The 14678-nt window shown below is 44.0% G+C and overlaps 1 long non-coding RNA gene across 1 annotated transcript; it reads right to left on the bottom strand.

Moving 5' to 3' along the window:
• Positions 1 to 2411: 2411 nt before the first annotated feature.
• On the bottom strand, positions 2412 to 14417 carry LOC123372189. The gene is made up of 4 exons (XR_006580163.1): positions 14293 to 14417; positions 13898 to 13997; positions 10288 to 10440; positions 2412 to 2548 (listed from the first exon to the last, which is right to left on the bottom strand). It is a non-coding gene; the product is annotated as an uncharacterized LOC123372189 (long non-coding RNA).
• Positions 14418 to 14678: the final 261 nt, after the last annotated feature.

The following is a 14678-nucleotide window of genomic DNA, read 5'->3' as shown; positions in this document are numbered from 1 at the left end:
GCAATCTCTCTCTCCTCTAGTCCTAAATCCTCTTTCTTATGTCAGGCCCCATTACTAGGGAAATGTGCCCCTCTTCCTTTCAAAATTAATTTTTGCCAGTCTTCTTTCTGGTGCCAGTAGTTTTTACTCCTGATCAGGGCCGGATTAATGTTTTGTGGGCCCTGGTGCCCGGATTGTGGCCCTGCCTACGCTCTGTTCTGAGGTCCTGCCCCTGCTTGGCCTCTTCGCCTCAAGGCCCAGCCTGCCGCTCACATAGGGGAGAGGGAGTAGAGAGGAGTGAGCAGGGGACAATGCGGGGGAAGGGGTAGAGAGGAGCGAGCGGTGGGTGGAGCCGTGGGGGGAAGAAGCCAAGTGGTGGCAGGGCCTTGGGGTGGAGCATGGGGGGGGGGGTGGAGCCACGGTTTAGGTGCTGGGGCCCCTTCTCAGTGTGAGCCTGGTGCCATTGTAAACTTGGTACTGCTCCTTATACATCCCTGAGGTGATATTACACAAGCTATGGCTACACGAGAGAGATTACAGTGGCACAGCTCCGCCGCTGTAAGATCTCTAGTGCAGTGGTTCTCAAACTTTTTTTTTTGCGGACCACTTGAAAATTGCTGAGGGTCTCGGTGGGCCGCTTAATGATCTTTCCAAATGTTGTCTGTACTGTTCGCTAACTATTATAAAGCACTTTGCATAAAAGTGCTATATAAAAAAACCTTAATAATAATTAACTTTTTTTTCTACAAATAAAAGCACACACCTCATATTTTAATATCAGTAGTCTTACCTGCCACATCTGAGGCTGTGAAGGAGGGCTATCTCTCCCCGGCAGCTGCAGCCCTGGAGCTGGGGAAAGTCGCCTTTTTCTCTGGTCACCACATCCCTGCATGTCCCAAATTCCCCCTTTCCCCTCTTCTCACCCCACTGCTCCCTCCCACCTACCCTCTATTTCCCCCAAGGCCACCACCTCACCTCACCTCACATGTGTGTCCTCTCCAGGGTCCAGGCACCTAATTAGTGGATCCATGCCTATGCAGCTCCACTAATTAGGTGGGTGGCCTTCATTCTCTCATGTGCAGCTGCCCAGGCATGCACCTGAGAGGGAACTGTCCATGGACCACCTGAATGGAGCTTGCAGACCACTGGTGGTCCACAGACCACAGTTTGAGAACCTCTGTTCTAGTGGAGCCGGTTTAAGCTGTTCTACGCTGACAGAAGAGAGCTCTTTCATTGGCTTAATTACTTCACTCCCCTGAGTGGCAGTAGCTATGTTGGTATGAGAAGCTCTTCTGCCAACATAGCACAGTTCGCACCGGTGCTTAAATCAGCATAAATGGTTACTCATGTTGATTTAAACTGTAGTGTAGCCATAGCCTCACTCACTGTAGGGGAAAGAGTATTTCAGTTACTGCGAGTGTAAGAGGATAAGATTTGGGGTACAATCTGAATATTTTGGTGCCAGATTCTGCTCTCAACTATAGCCATACAACCTCACTGGCTTGAATAGAGTTGTACTGATGTTAATGAGAGCAGAAGTTTGCTTGTTATCTTTAAGTGGCAGCTATGCTGAATGTAAAGTGTTGAGCAACCTTTTGAAAAGTTGAGTGTCTTGAGTAAATATTCATGTTTTGTGTTTCTTCAGAACCTTCTATCTCAGACTATGAAAGCACTCTACAAACTTTAATTGGTTTTCATATAATTTCTGTGAGGTAGGTTGGAGTTACTATCTGTTTTTCTCAGATGACGAAAACAGAGGCAAAGAATTGTAACAGCTATATTTTCAAAGCTGGCCTTTAAGGGGAGGGATAGCTCAGTGGTTTGAGCATTGGCCTGCTAAGCCCAGGGTTGTAAGTTCAATCTTTGAGGGGGCTGCTTAGGGAGCTGGGGCAAAATCAGCACTTGGTCCTGCTAGTGAAGGCAGTGGGCTGGACTCAATGACCTTTCTGGGTCCCTTCCAGCTCTATGAGTTAGGTATATCTCCATATATTATTAGAGTTGGATGACTATCTTTAGAGACAATGGGCCTGATTGTCAGTGATGCTGAGCAGCCAAAGTTTCCATTTACTAAAACTGGAGTTTTAGCTCTTCTGAAACGGGGAGGCCCAAAGTATCTCCAGTTGAGCACTCAGAATTATTGGCCTCTATTGAAAACTCTGGCCTAAGCAAATTGCTCAAGCTCACAGAAGAAGTCTGTGGCAGAGCTGGGAATAGGACCCAAAGAGTCTAATATACAGTGGTGTTTTAGCCACAAGCTCGTTATTCCTCCTCATATGTATGAGCTATATTCCAACTAATAAAACATTCTCCTTTCTTGTTATGTAAATGTGCAGCATATCAATAATGGCGATAAACAGAAATTATTTTGAACACAATGTGTTTGATACATATTTTTCTTATAAGCTTTTCTTCAGTCCTTACAGTCAAGGGTAGGGGCCTCGGCAGAGACAGATGCATCCTGGAGATGAATGCCTGGCTACAAGGATGGTGTCACCTGGAGGACTTCTGCTTCTTTGACCACGGGATGCTGTTCCAGGAAGAAGAACTGCTAAACGGAGATCGGGTCCACCTATCGAGAGAGAGGACAAGCATATTTGGCTACAGATTGGCTAACCTAGTGAGGAGGAGGGCTTTAAGTTAGGTTCAATGGGGGCAGGTGACCAAAGCCCACAGGTAAGTAAAAAAACATGGGGACCTGGGAGAAGGGTGGCAGCATGGGCTGTTATAGCAGAAATAAGGGAGAGACAAGACAGAACTGGGGGAGGGGTTGGAAATCAAATCAGTATCTTAGATGTCTGTATACTAATGCAAGAAGTATGGGGAATAAGCAGGAAGAACTTGAAATGCTAGTAAATAAACACAACTATGACCTCGTTGGCATCATGGAGACTTGGTGGGATAATGTGCATGACTGGAATATTGGTATAGAAGGGCACAGCTTGCTCAGGAAGGACAGGCAGGGAAAAAGGGAGGAGGTGTTAGACTCATAGACTCATAGACTTTAAGGTCAGAAGGGACCATTTTGATCACCTAGTCTGACCTCCTGCACAATGCAGGCCACAGAATCTCACCCACCCACTCCTGTAACAAACCCCTAACCTATGTCTGAGTTATTGAATTCCTCAAATTGTGGTTTGAAGACCTCAAGCTGCAGAGAATCCTCCAGCAAGTGACCCGTGCCCCATGCTGCAGAGGAAGGCGAAAAACCTCCAGGGCCTCTGCCAATCTGCCCTGGAGGAAAATTCCTTCCCGACCCCAAATATGGAAATCAGTTAAACCCTGAGCATGTGGGCAAGACTCACCAGCCAGCACCCAGGAAAGAATTCTCTGTAGTAACTCAGATCCCACCCCATCTAACATCCCATCACAGACCACTGGGCATACTTACCTGCTGATAATCAAAGATCATTTGCCAAATTAATTGCCAAAATTAGGCTATCCCATCATACCATCCCCTCCATAAATTTATTAAGCTTAGTCTTAAAGCCAGATATGTCTTTTGCCCCCACTACTCCCCTTGGAAGGCTGTTCCAGAATTTCACTTCTCTAATGGTTAGAAACCTTCATCTAATTTCAAGTCTCATCTATTTGGGTAACTATTAAGGAAGATTACTACAAAATATGTTATCGGTGGTACCTCATACCATTTAAGTGAAGTAATATATATATATAAATAATGGAGAGGATGGAGAGAAATAAGGACCTTTCTGCATGTATGCTGTGAATGCCCTAAGATAATAGTATTTCTGGAGAAAAGAACAAATAGAATTTTCAAGGTAACTAAAGCAAGGCCACCCACAAAACCCATAGTGAGTCTATTAGGTAACATTTTAAAAGAGGTTACTAACTTGGAGTAGGGCTCCTTGATAACACAATTACTGCTAGCATCCAGCTGTGTAATAGCTCATTTTTGGGAAAAGATAAATACCCCATCATTAGTGGCAAAGAGAAATAAATTATGGGAAATCCTTTCAATTAAAAAAAATGATGGACAGCCTTATGTCAGGCTCAAGTAGATTTTATATTATGTATGACCATTTCTGGAATCTGAACAAAATAAATACATAAATAAGAAGAAGTTGCCTTATATATTACAAATGTATACACTTGGACGGAGGTTGAGATAGAAATAAGAGACAGACTTATTGAAAGTCTCTGAGTAAGGATAAAGGGGTAAAAACAAGGGTGATGTCATGGTAGGCGTCTGCTACAGACCACCAAACCAGGAAGAAGAGATGGATGAGTTTTGTTTTTTTTTAAACAACCAACAAAATCATCCAAAGCACAGGACTTGATGATGATGGGGGACTTCAACTACCCAGACATCTGTTGGGAAAATAACACAACAGGACACAGATTATCCAACAAGTTCTTGGACTGTATTGGAGACAATTTTTTATTTCAGAAGCTGGACAAAGCTACTAGAGGGGAGACTGTTCTAGATTTGATTTTGACAAATAGGGAAGAACTGATTGAGAATTTGAAAGTGGAAGGCAACTTGGGTGAAAGTGATCATGGTAGAGTTCATGATTCTAAGGAATGGTAGGAGGGAGAACAGCACAATAAAGACAATGGATTTCAAGAAGGCAGATTTTAGCAAACTCAGGGAGTTGGTAGGTAAAATCCCATGGGAAGCTAGTCTAAGGGGAAAAACAATTGAAGACTGTTGGTGGTTTTTCAGTGAGACATTATTAAGAGCACAAGAGCAAGCTATCCCACTGCGTAGAAAAGATAGAAAGTATGGCAAGAGACCACCCTGGCTTAACCAGGAGATCGTCAATGATCTAACATTTAAAAAAGAGTCCTACAAAAAGTGGAAACTCGGTCAAATTACAAAGGATGAATATAAACAAATAATACAAGTAAGTAGGGACAAAATTAGAAAAGCCAAGGCACAAAATGAGATCAAACTAGCTGGGGACATAAAAGGAAACAAGAAAACATTCTACAAGTACATTAGAAACAAGAGGAAGACCAAGGACAGGGTAGTCCTGTTACTCAATGAGGGGGGAAAGACAATAACAGAAAATGTGGAAATGGCAGAGGTGCTTAATGACTCTGTTTCAGTTTTCACGAAGAAGGTTGGTGGGGATGGGACGTCTAAAATAGAGAATGCCAATGAAAATGAGGTAAGATCAGAGTTTAAAATAGGGAAAGAACAAGTCAAAAATTACTTAGACAAGTTAGATGTCTTCAAATCACCAGGGTCTGATGAAATGCATCCTAGAATACTCAAGGAGCTGTCTGAGGAGATATCTGAGCCATTAGCGATTATCTTTGAAAAGTCATGGAAGACGGGAGACATTCCAGAAGACTGGAAAAGGGCAAATATAGTGCCCATCTATAGAAAGGGAAATAAGGACAACCCAGGGAATTACAGACCAGTCAGCTTAATTTCTGTACACAGAAAGATAATGGAGCAAATAATTAAGCAATCAATTTGCAAACACCTAGAAGATACTAAGGTGATAAAAAACAGGCAGCATGGATTTGATAGCTTTTTTTGACAGGGTAACAAGCCTTGTGGATGGGGGGAAGTGGTAGATGTAGTATATCTTGACTTTAGTATGGCTTTTGATACTGTCTAGCATGATCCTCTCATAAACAAACTAGGGAAATGCAACTTAGATGGAGCTTCTATAAGGAGGCTGCATAACTGGCTGGAAAATTGTTCCCAGAGAGTAGTTATCACAATCATGCTGGAAGGGCGTAATGAGTGGGTCCCGCATGGATCCGTTCTTGGTCCAGTTCTGTTCAATATCTTCATCAATGATTTAGATAATGACATAGAGAGTACACTTATAAAGTTTGGGACAATACCAAGCTGGGAGTGGTTGCAAGTGCTTTGGAAGATAGGATTAAAATTCAAAATGATCTGGACAAACTGGAGAGATGGTCTGAAGTAAACAGGATAAAATTCAATAATGACAAATGCAAAGTACTCCACTTAGGAAAGAACAATCAGTTCCACACATACAAAATTGGAAATAACTGCCTAGGAAGGAGTACTGCGAAAAGGGATCTGGGAGTCATAGTGGATCCCAAGCTAAATATGAGTCAACAGTGTAATGCTGTTGCAAAAAAACCAAACATCATTCTGGGATGTATTAGCAGGAGTGTTGTAAGCAAGACACGAGAAGTAATTCTTCCACTCTAGTCCGCGCTGATTAGGCCTCAACTAGAGTATTGTGTCCAGTTCTGGGTGCCACATTTTAGGAAAGATGTGGGCAAATTGGAGAAAGTCCAGAGAAGAGCAACAAAAATGATTAAAGATCTAGAAAACATGACCTGTGAGGGAAGATTGAAAAAAAATGGGTTTGTTTAGTCTGGAGAAGAGAAGACAGAGGGGGGACATGATAACAGTTTTCAAATACATAAAATGTTTTTGCAAGGAGGAGGGAGAAAAAATGTTCTTCTTACCCTCTGAGGATAGGACAAGAAGCAATGGGCTTAAATTGCAGCAAGGGCGGTTTAGGTTAGACATTAGGAAAAACTTCCTAACTGTCAGAGTGGTTAATCACTGGAATAAATTGCCTAGGGAATGGTACAATCTCCATCATTGGGGATTTTTAGTAACAGGTTGGACAAACACCTGTCAGGGATCGTCTAGATAATACTTAGTCCTGCCGTGAGTGCAGGTGACTGGACTAGATGACTTCTCAAGGTCCTTTCCAGTTCTATGATTCTATGTGACTGCATTTGAGGCCATGCAGAACAATATCAGAAATGCCCTTTCCATCAGCAAGGGCAAGGTGCTGTATCATCAGGTCTCATCAGATGATATTTTGGTGGACAGTTGAGTCATTCCTTCCACCAGCTATTCTGAATCAGGAGTGGCAAGGCAAATGGGACCAGACTTTCCAGCCAGAGGAGGAAAGAGAAGGAGAGCCAGGCAGTTGTCTGGCCAACACAGGAGAGAGGCAGATCCCAGGAACCTGGGAGAATGGAAAAGCTGAGTTTGGCCAGCATAAAGAAGTCTTTCACTTGAGAGAGAAGACCAGCTAAAAAAAAAAAAGAACCTAGATAAGAAACAAGATCGAACAGAGTTTCAGAGGGAGAGTGGAGATAGCTAAAGCCAGAAGGAACTCAGGTTAGGTTTCATATAGACAAGTAAAAATTGCAGCCAGTGAAAGCCCATGACTTCTAAAAATGCTTGCAAGGGTATTGGTTGGTATTTAAAGTAATGATAATCAGTTTAAGCAAACAATAAAATTAGGCTTTGAAAGACCTGGTAGACTGCTTTTTATTTATTTTTTAAAGCTATATATACTCTTACTCAAGTTGGGTCTCACAGTCAACTACTTCCCAACAGTAGTTGCACAGGCATGCATTCTGTAGAACAATGTGGTGTTGCTAGATAAGATAGCAGGGAAGAAGGTATTTTCTGATTTAAAGATAGTTTATCTTCCTTGATAGTTTTCATGGCAGTTCTAAAAAATGTTCAGCATAACCAATGGAATATGGGTTGTATAGGGACAGATAAAACACGTTGAAGTTCACAAACTTGCAAGCCGTACTTGGATTTCTTCAGATGTTGTCTGGGACCCATTGCCATATTTTTTCTGATTAAATTAGTGTTACAAAATAATTGTGGGGCAGACGAAGAAGGAGCAGTGGGAAGACATATATAAGCCACTGCAATATTTCTGCTTTTGACATGTCTTGTGTTGAGTGTCCATTGAAATTGAAAGGCCAGAGAGGCAGACATACAATGTGTCTTTATATCCTTTATATCCTTCCTTTATATCCTTATGTTTGCACCAAATGCATTATCAAAGTTAGATTGATGATAGTCCTCAGATCCAGATTATAGGATTCAGTCAAGCTCTACGTGGTGAGATCAGGGGAGGTGACATTAAGACACCTTTCTGACCCATCCCTTTTCCCAAAACTGGGGGGCAGACAGCTGTCAGTTTGGTCCTCGGTCCAATTTAGAGCAGCTTTGGGACTGCTATAAGTTGCAATGGCAGCAACAAGCCCCAAAGGGCTGTTCTGCTCGATCAAAATAGCCAGAGCTATATGCTTCATGAGGAACTCCAGCCACCATCCTTCATGCCCCAGAATATCCCCTATAGTGGAGGCGAGGGGTGCCCAAAACAGGTAAAATAGAATTTGCTATACCAGCTTTACCTCATGCAAGTTTCGCCCAGTTTAAACAATATTTCTGTCCCCACCAGTGCAGCACAAAGGATCTGGCTCTGAATTTTTTGAAAAAAGAAAGTGAGGAACAATGCACACAGGGCCATTTTGAGGCATTAACTGAGGACATTTTACCTGTCAGAAAATTTTCAACAAAGAAAGAAACAACACATTATGCTACCATGGGTATGATGACAACTTGTTAGTGCAGGTCAAACCTTTGTGTTCATTCAAAAGAGCAAGGCTTACAGTTATGAAATGTTTCTTCAATATCCCTGTCTATAGCTGGCTGCCAATCAGGCTGACTAGCTAAGGCTTCCCTACCTGGATGGTTTTCACAAAGTTCTCTTGAAAACTCATGAACATTCCTTTTCAGAAGACTGGTTCTAATGCCCCACAAGAGGCATCTTCCCCATCTGTTGAAAGATTACCCTTCCTGTAACATTTCATCTCCTGAATAATTGTATTTGTGCTTGTCCACTCAGTTGATGTCAGTGTAGAAAGTCAGATAACTTACTGTTCAAGTGGATCTTGTGGATTTACTTGACCCACAGATAATAGGTCAATCTGGCAATTATTCAGATTAGTAGCTCTGACAAAATTATTTTGGTGTCAGGGCTTTTATAACAACTTCCAAGGATGACAAGTATCAGTAGATTCCTTAAGAATTTACAGAGGATCCAAGATAGTCACAGATTGAGGGTTTTGTTTTTAAAAAACCCACATCACATGTGCTTTGTACATTTTATTTCATATTCAACTGACTGTTTTAAGCCAGCTTCCATATTTTAGGAGTAAACACCATCATTTCCCTCTATTTTGTATTAATCTGGAAGATCTTGCTGAATCTCTTCCACTGATGACTGGAAGTGCTGAATGACACCATATAGTAATTTCTTATAAATACATGCTTATGGTGACGCAATCTTTGGACTTTTCATTTACTATTAATTTGTGACACAGCAGTGTGAGCCCCACTTTCAAGACATTCTGCTGCAGATCCAAGTGTGAAATTCAGAGAAGGATTGGAGAGGAGTTGGATGGATTGTAGAAAATGGCAACATTGAAGTCGGTGGGATTTCACTTGGAAGAGGGAGGAGACGAGAGCAGGAGGAGCAGATAGCTTGATGTTGCCACCACATTACCTAAGGGTAGACTTGGGACAGTGTGTGTGTATTTACCATAAATGCTGAAGCACTGTTACAGTGGGAGATCTAGTCTTCAGCTCGTGCCAGGAAATTGGAGGAGCAGGAGATGAAAAGATTGTGGATGATGATCATCATTTTAGTGATGGAGCATGCATTCCAGTGGGTACAGGAGAGGAATGGATATCTGATGTAGCGGGGATGGAATGCTATGTAATGGAGCTGAACAAGAGTGGATCTTGTCTGTAAAGCTGGGCTTCAGGAAGTAAATTTACCAGACTATTTGCTACCCTTTATAAAATAAAGGTGCTTAAGCACGGATTTTGAGTGAATTTCTGCAAACAGTGAAATCAACCTTTTATTGTGCAATTCTGGAAGGGGTTGGTCATCTATATTTCAGAAACATGTAGCTAGTGTTCACTCAGTCCCTACCCCATATCTGAGACTAGATTTACCTCTATTTTACCAAGTCAGGTTCCCTTAAAACTCATGCTGGCTAATTTACTTTTCAGTAGGGAAAATAAGTATGTCCCTCAGTAGGAATATCATTCTCTGCAGCACATTCTATAGTGCAGGAAGACTAAAGTCATAAAGGATAATCAGAAAGATATTAACTCTAGTGGACAGTAAGTAAGGTAAATTCTAGGCCAAAAGCATGTGGTGGGAAGTCTGTCTAATACACTGTTTATGTACCTAAGGATTTAAGACTCCTGAACTGGCTGTTCTATTAATTTATTATGAATAACATTGTATGCTTAATGACAAATGCTATTTCTAATACTCCAGTATTTAAGTACTATTTTCAACATTTTATAAATAGGATGCCAATCTAAGCTAATCTATCTATAGGGCACCAAACATCATATTTTCTAAATGCCATGCCTTGAACCATACACCTTTGCAATATAGCCATGTCTCTTAATGTACACTGCATAACTAAAAAGTTGATTTGTATACATTTATCTTTTCCATGCATTCCCTCATCTACTCTTTACCAGAGAATATTTTACAAGTTCTTTCTTACTTCCAAATTGTTCAGTCTTCCCCCTCCTCCCCCATATCTTTTCCAATGGATGACAGTTAGAAAAGGAGTTCAGTATGTCAGCCATTGTGTGAGTCACCATTAATTTCATTCTCTGCTTTGTTTGTTAATGGCTCTAATTTCTCACTAGCAGAGCTGGAAAGCATAAGCAGAAAAAAAGTTTAAATGTAGGAAATGAAAACTAACAATTGCCTTAAATATAGGTCAAGCTTTCCTCATAATTTGTTGTTCTTCTCAAGTAGAGGCTTAGTGATATTAAATAAACTTGCATGCTGTTGATGAAAGCTGAAAATTAGCCCTGGTTGGCAGTTTGGTTTATTAAAATGTGTTGGGTTTTTTTTTTGTTTTTGTTCTCTCAGTTTCCGATTTGGACTAGAAAATAAGGTCCTGATTCTCTCCTCAATCATTTCCCTGTCACTGTGGGGGCACAAGTGTACCTCAGTCCCTTTTATTTGCTGCCTGTGGCACATAATAGCATAGTCTCCTGGGGGTTGTAATATGTTGGTCTAATTTTGGTTGTTGGGTTAGTGTGCAGGTGCTGGGTGATGTTGCTGGCCTGTGAGATACAGAAGCCCAGATTAAATGATCGAATGGTCCTTCTGGCCTTAAACTCTGACTCTTGGTTATCATTGGTGTGACTTCAGTGCAGTTACTCCTGATTTTCACCAATGTGAGAGGAGAAATTAGACTCGAAACTATGTACCAAATAAGGGCCTGATCTTACATTGGTTTAAGTCAATGGCTACAGAGCTGTAACTAAGCATTTTAGTGCCTGGGAGGAGCAATCATATTTGCATCTCCTAGAGGTGACACCCAGTTAGCTGGGTAGTTATCCAAAGTGAGAGCACCAAAGCACGCCCAAGACTTTTTGGGTGTAGTGGTTAGGCTGCTCTTGCCTACTTGCCAGGCTGGCTGAATGGTTAAGGTGCTGAACTTGAGTTTTAATGGACATGAGGCTGTGTGGGTTTGAATCACACTTCTGGTAGGGCCCTGCTGTTGCTGCCCTATGACCAATGGGCACAAAAGTTCAGGCTGCTGCTTCTCTTTAACAAAGCCTTCTGCTGCTTCTCTTTAACAAAGCCTTCTGGCATCCTGCCCTGCTGCACCCCTCCCAAAAATTAATAAATAAAGCTAAGCACCTCGCTACTGGGGTGGGGACAAAAGACCCAGCCAGAAACTGCTGCTCAGGCTCCATCAAACTTTGAGCTCACAAGCCCTGGTTTACAAGAGCAATGCTCCAACCCCTGAGCTATGGAGCCAGACCCCAGCCTACCTGCCTCTGCCACGCATGCTTATGTAGGTGATACTGTGCCTGCCATGGTCACGTGCTCAAGGCAGCTGGCTTGATCCCAAGAAGTCACTCTTTTGCTGGTCAAGTCTGATGGTGCTCACCAGAATGGCCAAGTGGTTAAGGCATTGGACTTAAGTTCCAGTAGGCTTGTGTCTGCTTGGGTTGGATTCCCCACTTCTGGTAAGATGCTGCTCTCCTACCTGGAAGCTCTAGACAGCTGGCTTTTAGTCCTTTGCCACAGCACAGCCGCTATAAGGGAAGCTCCCTCTACCCACCCCTGCCCTGCTCCCCGAGCCGGGCTGCATCTGCCTGGGTGGATGCTCCCCAGGCAGAGCAGGCGGCACAGCTCCGAGCTGCACCATGACATGCTCTTGCCTCTTCCCCGAAGGAGCTTGGCATCGGCCAGTGACACCCCCTGGAGCTGCCCTTGCCCATGCAGCCTGGCTGTCATCAGATGCTCCCCAAGGCGCTCTCTGCAATACTCATTCCCCTTGGGCACCTGCCTCTTAGCAGCCTAGTTACACCCTGCTCGTCACCCAGGAACCTGCCATTGCAGCCAGGTCCCTCTCCCAACAGTCCCTGTGTGCAGAGTAGAACTGCTCATTGCTCCCCTTGGCTTCCTTGCTCCCCTTGACTGCCCTGCCTCTGCCCCATGGCTGCCGGGCTCGCAGTCACACAGCTCGAGTTCTGAGCTCAGCCACGCGAGCCGGTGTGCTGGGGACAGGCGGCTGCTGGCAGGGTGGACTCACTCCCACCAGTTCCGGAAACCAAGGCTGTGAGAACAGAGCAACCCTTAGGGTTATTATATTTCAAGTTCCCAAATAGAGGACACTGCCAGAGAGAGGGGCTGTTTGGGGGATGCTGGATGGATTTCTGTGTACAGGGAGGGATATTTGGGGGGTGCTGGAGGGGGTATTTGGAGAGTAATAGAGGGGATACCTGCGGCTGGGGTACCCACTGAGAGTGGGCTGCCGATGCTGGGGGGAGGGGTGGATGGGACAGTTTAATGGGGGAGGCCCAGCTGCTGCTGCTGCTGGACGCTGCATGCAGGGCTCCCACTTCCTCCCACTCCCCTAGCCCCTTCTCTTCCCCATCCCTCCCTCACTGCCCCCTGCCTCATCTCCTCCCCTCCCTTTCCCCACCCTATCCCCTTTCCTCTCCCCTGCCCCATTCCCCTATTCCCTTCTCTTCCTCACTGCCTCCTCCTCCCAGGGGAACTCATCCTTGTACAGAAAACAGGATGGTGGCCATATAGGGCACTCAGCATACGTAGGAGAAGATTGGCACTAGGACCCAGGAGGCGGTGTCCAGCTGCAAAGGCAGTGAGCACCCAGCAGGAGAAGCAGCTCTGGAAACCCCCTCTGTTCCCAGTTTGGGCCTCTGTTGGGGGAGGGGGGGAGCAATGCCCCCCCAACTATGCCCACTGACTCCGGCTGGCCCTTCTGGGCCCAATCCTGTGGGGAGGGCTGATGCTGCTGGGCCCCATCTTGCGCTGCCCCCTTTTTGCGCCCCCGCCTGCTTTGTGCCCTGGTCAGCTGCCCCTCTTGCCCCACCCTAGTTACAGCCCTGAATGGCTAAGCTCTCATTGACATCAATGTAGGCAGGACCAAACCCTAAACTACTGCAATCTGAAGATCACACATGCCTTCCCGCACTCTCAGTGTTAATTTTTTTTATTGCTGCAGGCATAGCCAGACCTAGACCATGCCTTCTTTCTGAGCCAAATTGTGCCATTTCAGCACTGGCTTATGTTGTGGGGCGGGGGGGGTACTGCCTCGGGAGGGACTGCACGTGATTTATCTCTCAGTGAACAACCTGGCCCATTGTGTAAGCTGAGCAGAAGAGTTCAGGGGAGGAGCCAAGCCATAGCCCCGTCTCCTCATTTTTCATGCAATTGTGATTGTGGGCAGGGATTATCATTTTCATTGACTCTTGCACAAAGCACACAGAGCTAGGGAGGTTTTTGAGCTCTCAAGGGATGTGAGCAAAACCCAGCTGTTACAGGCATGTTTGATGTCTGTATATATGTAAATAGTTAAGGTGCCAGTAGATGGATATGCAGTATAGTTCCTGGATTTTGTAGGACCAAAAATATCTATCCAAATCCCACTGAGGTCAATAGCAATGCTTCCATTGACTTCAGTGAGGTCAGGATTTCATGCAGAGAAAGAAATCTTCGTTTGATATTGTTATTCTTAAATGTGTATGTTAACTTAACCATAATACCGTGTCAATGAAAGATGAGGAGAGTCAGAACAAGGTGATATATTTGAAGGAGGAACTCATTTTTAAAAATCTTACCTTTCAGTTGCAACCATGTAATGGGAGCCTTGGATGGTGACACAGGTGGCAAATCTCATTCTGACTTAACCAACGTATCTCAAAAGGATTACATACTGAGCTGGATAAAGAAGGTTCAGTAAGATCACAGGGGAGTGTTTGAGGGGAGTAAGGGAGACATTGAATATTCAGTTTAATTATATTACTCCTGTCCCTCAGACAGTGGGAGGTTAGCACCCTGGTTAAACACTTCAGAAACTTTCTTTCATTAAGGCATGTAACTTTCTCTGTAAGGATGCTCTGGGATTTAAGAACTGGAGTGCAGGCATGAAATGGGGCCACAGATCATTAACAGAAGTTGTTTTCTAGAAATGAGACTTTGCAAAGAATAAATGAGAAGCATGATCTATACTCACCATCATTCACTTGGATCCCATGTGTTTTGGGGTGTCCTCAGGGCTTCTTTATTGAGTGGTATTGAATAGCAATGATTAATACAGGACAGATGTCAGGAACTAATCTGGCTCCTGGTGTGGTTGCCTAGCAACCCAATGAGCTTGGCTAGGTACAATAAAGCTACACTAAGTGACTGTGCTCCCTGATTGGACAGGAGGCCCAACAGATCACCATTTAAAACTTGTAGCTCCAGCAGCATAGTGGCTGCTCAAAGTCACTTATGCCTGCAGCTGTGCTAGACCTGCTTTTTCATCCAGCCCTTGCTCTAATGCATGCCTGCTCCTGTCCTTACCTTCCCCAGGAATCCTGGCTCTGACCATTGGCTTGTCCCCTGACAAACTATCTG

Source organism: Mauremys mutica, chromosome 6, assembly GCF_020497125.1.
Source record: "Mauremys mutica isolate MM-2020 ecotype Southern chromosome 6, ASM2049712v1, whole genome shotgun sequence".
Classification (NCBI taxonomy): Eukaryota; Metazoa; Chordata; order Testudines; family Geoemydidae; genus Mauremys; species Mauremys mutica.
The sequence above is the reverse complement of the archived record's forward strand: the minus strand, read 5'-3'. Positions and strand labels throughout refer to the sequence as shown.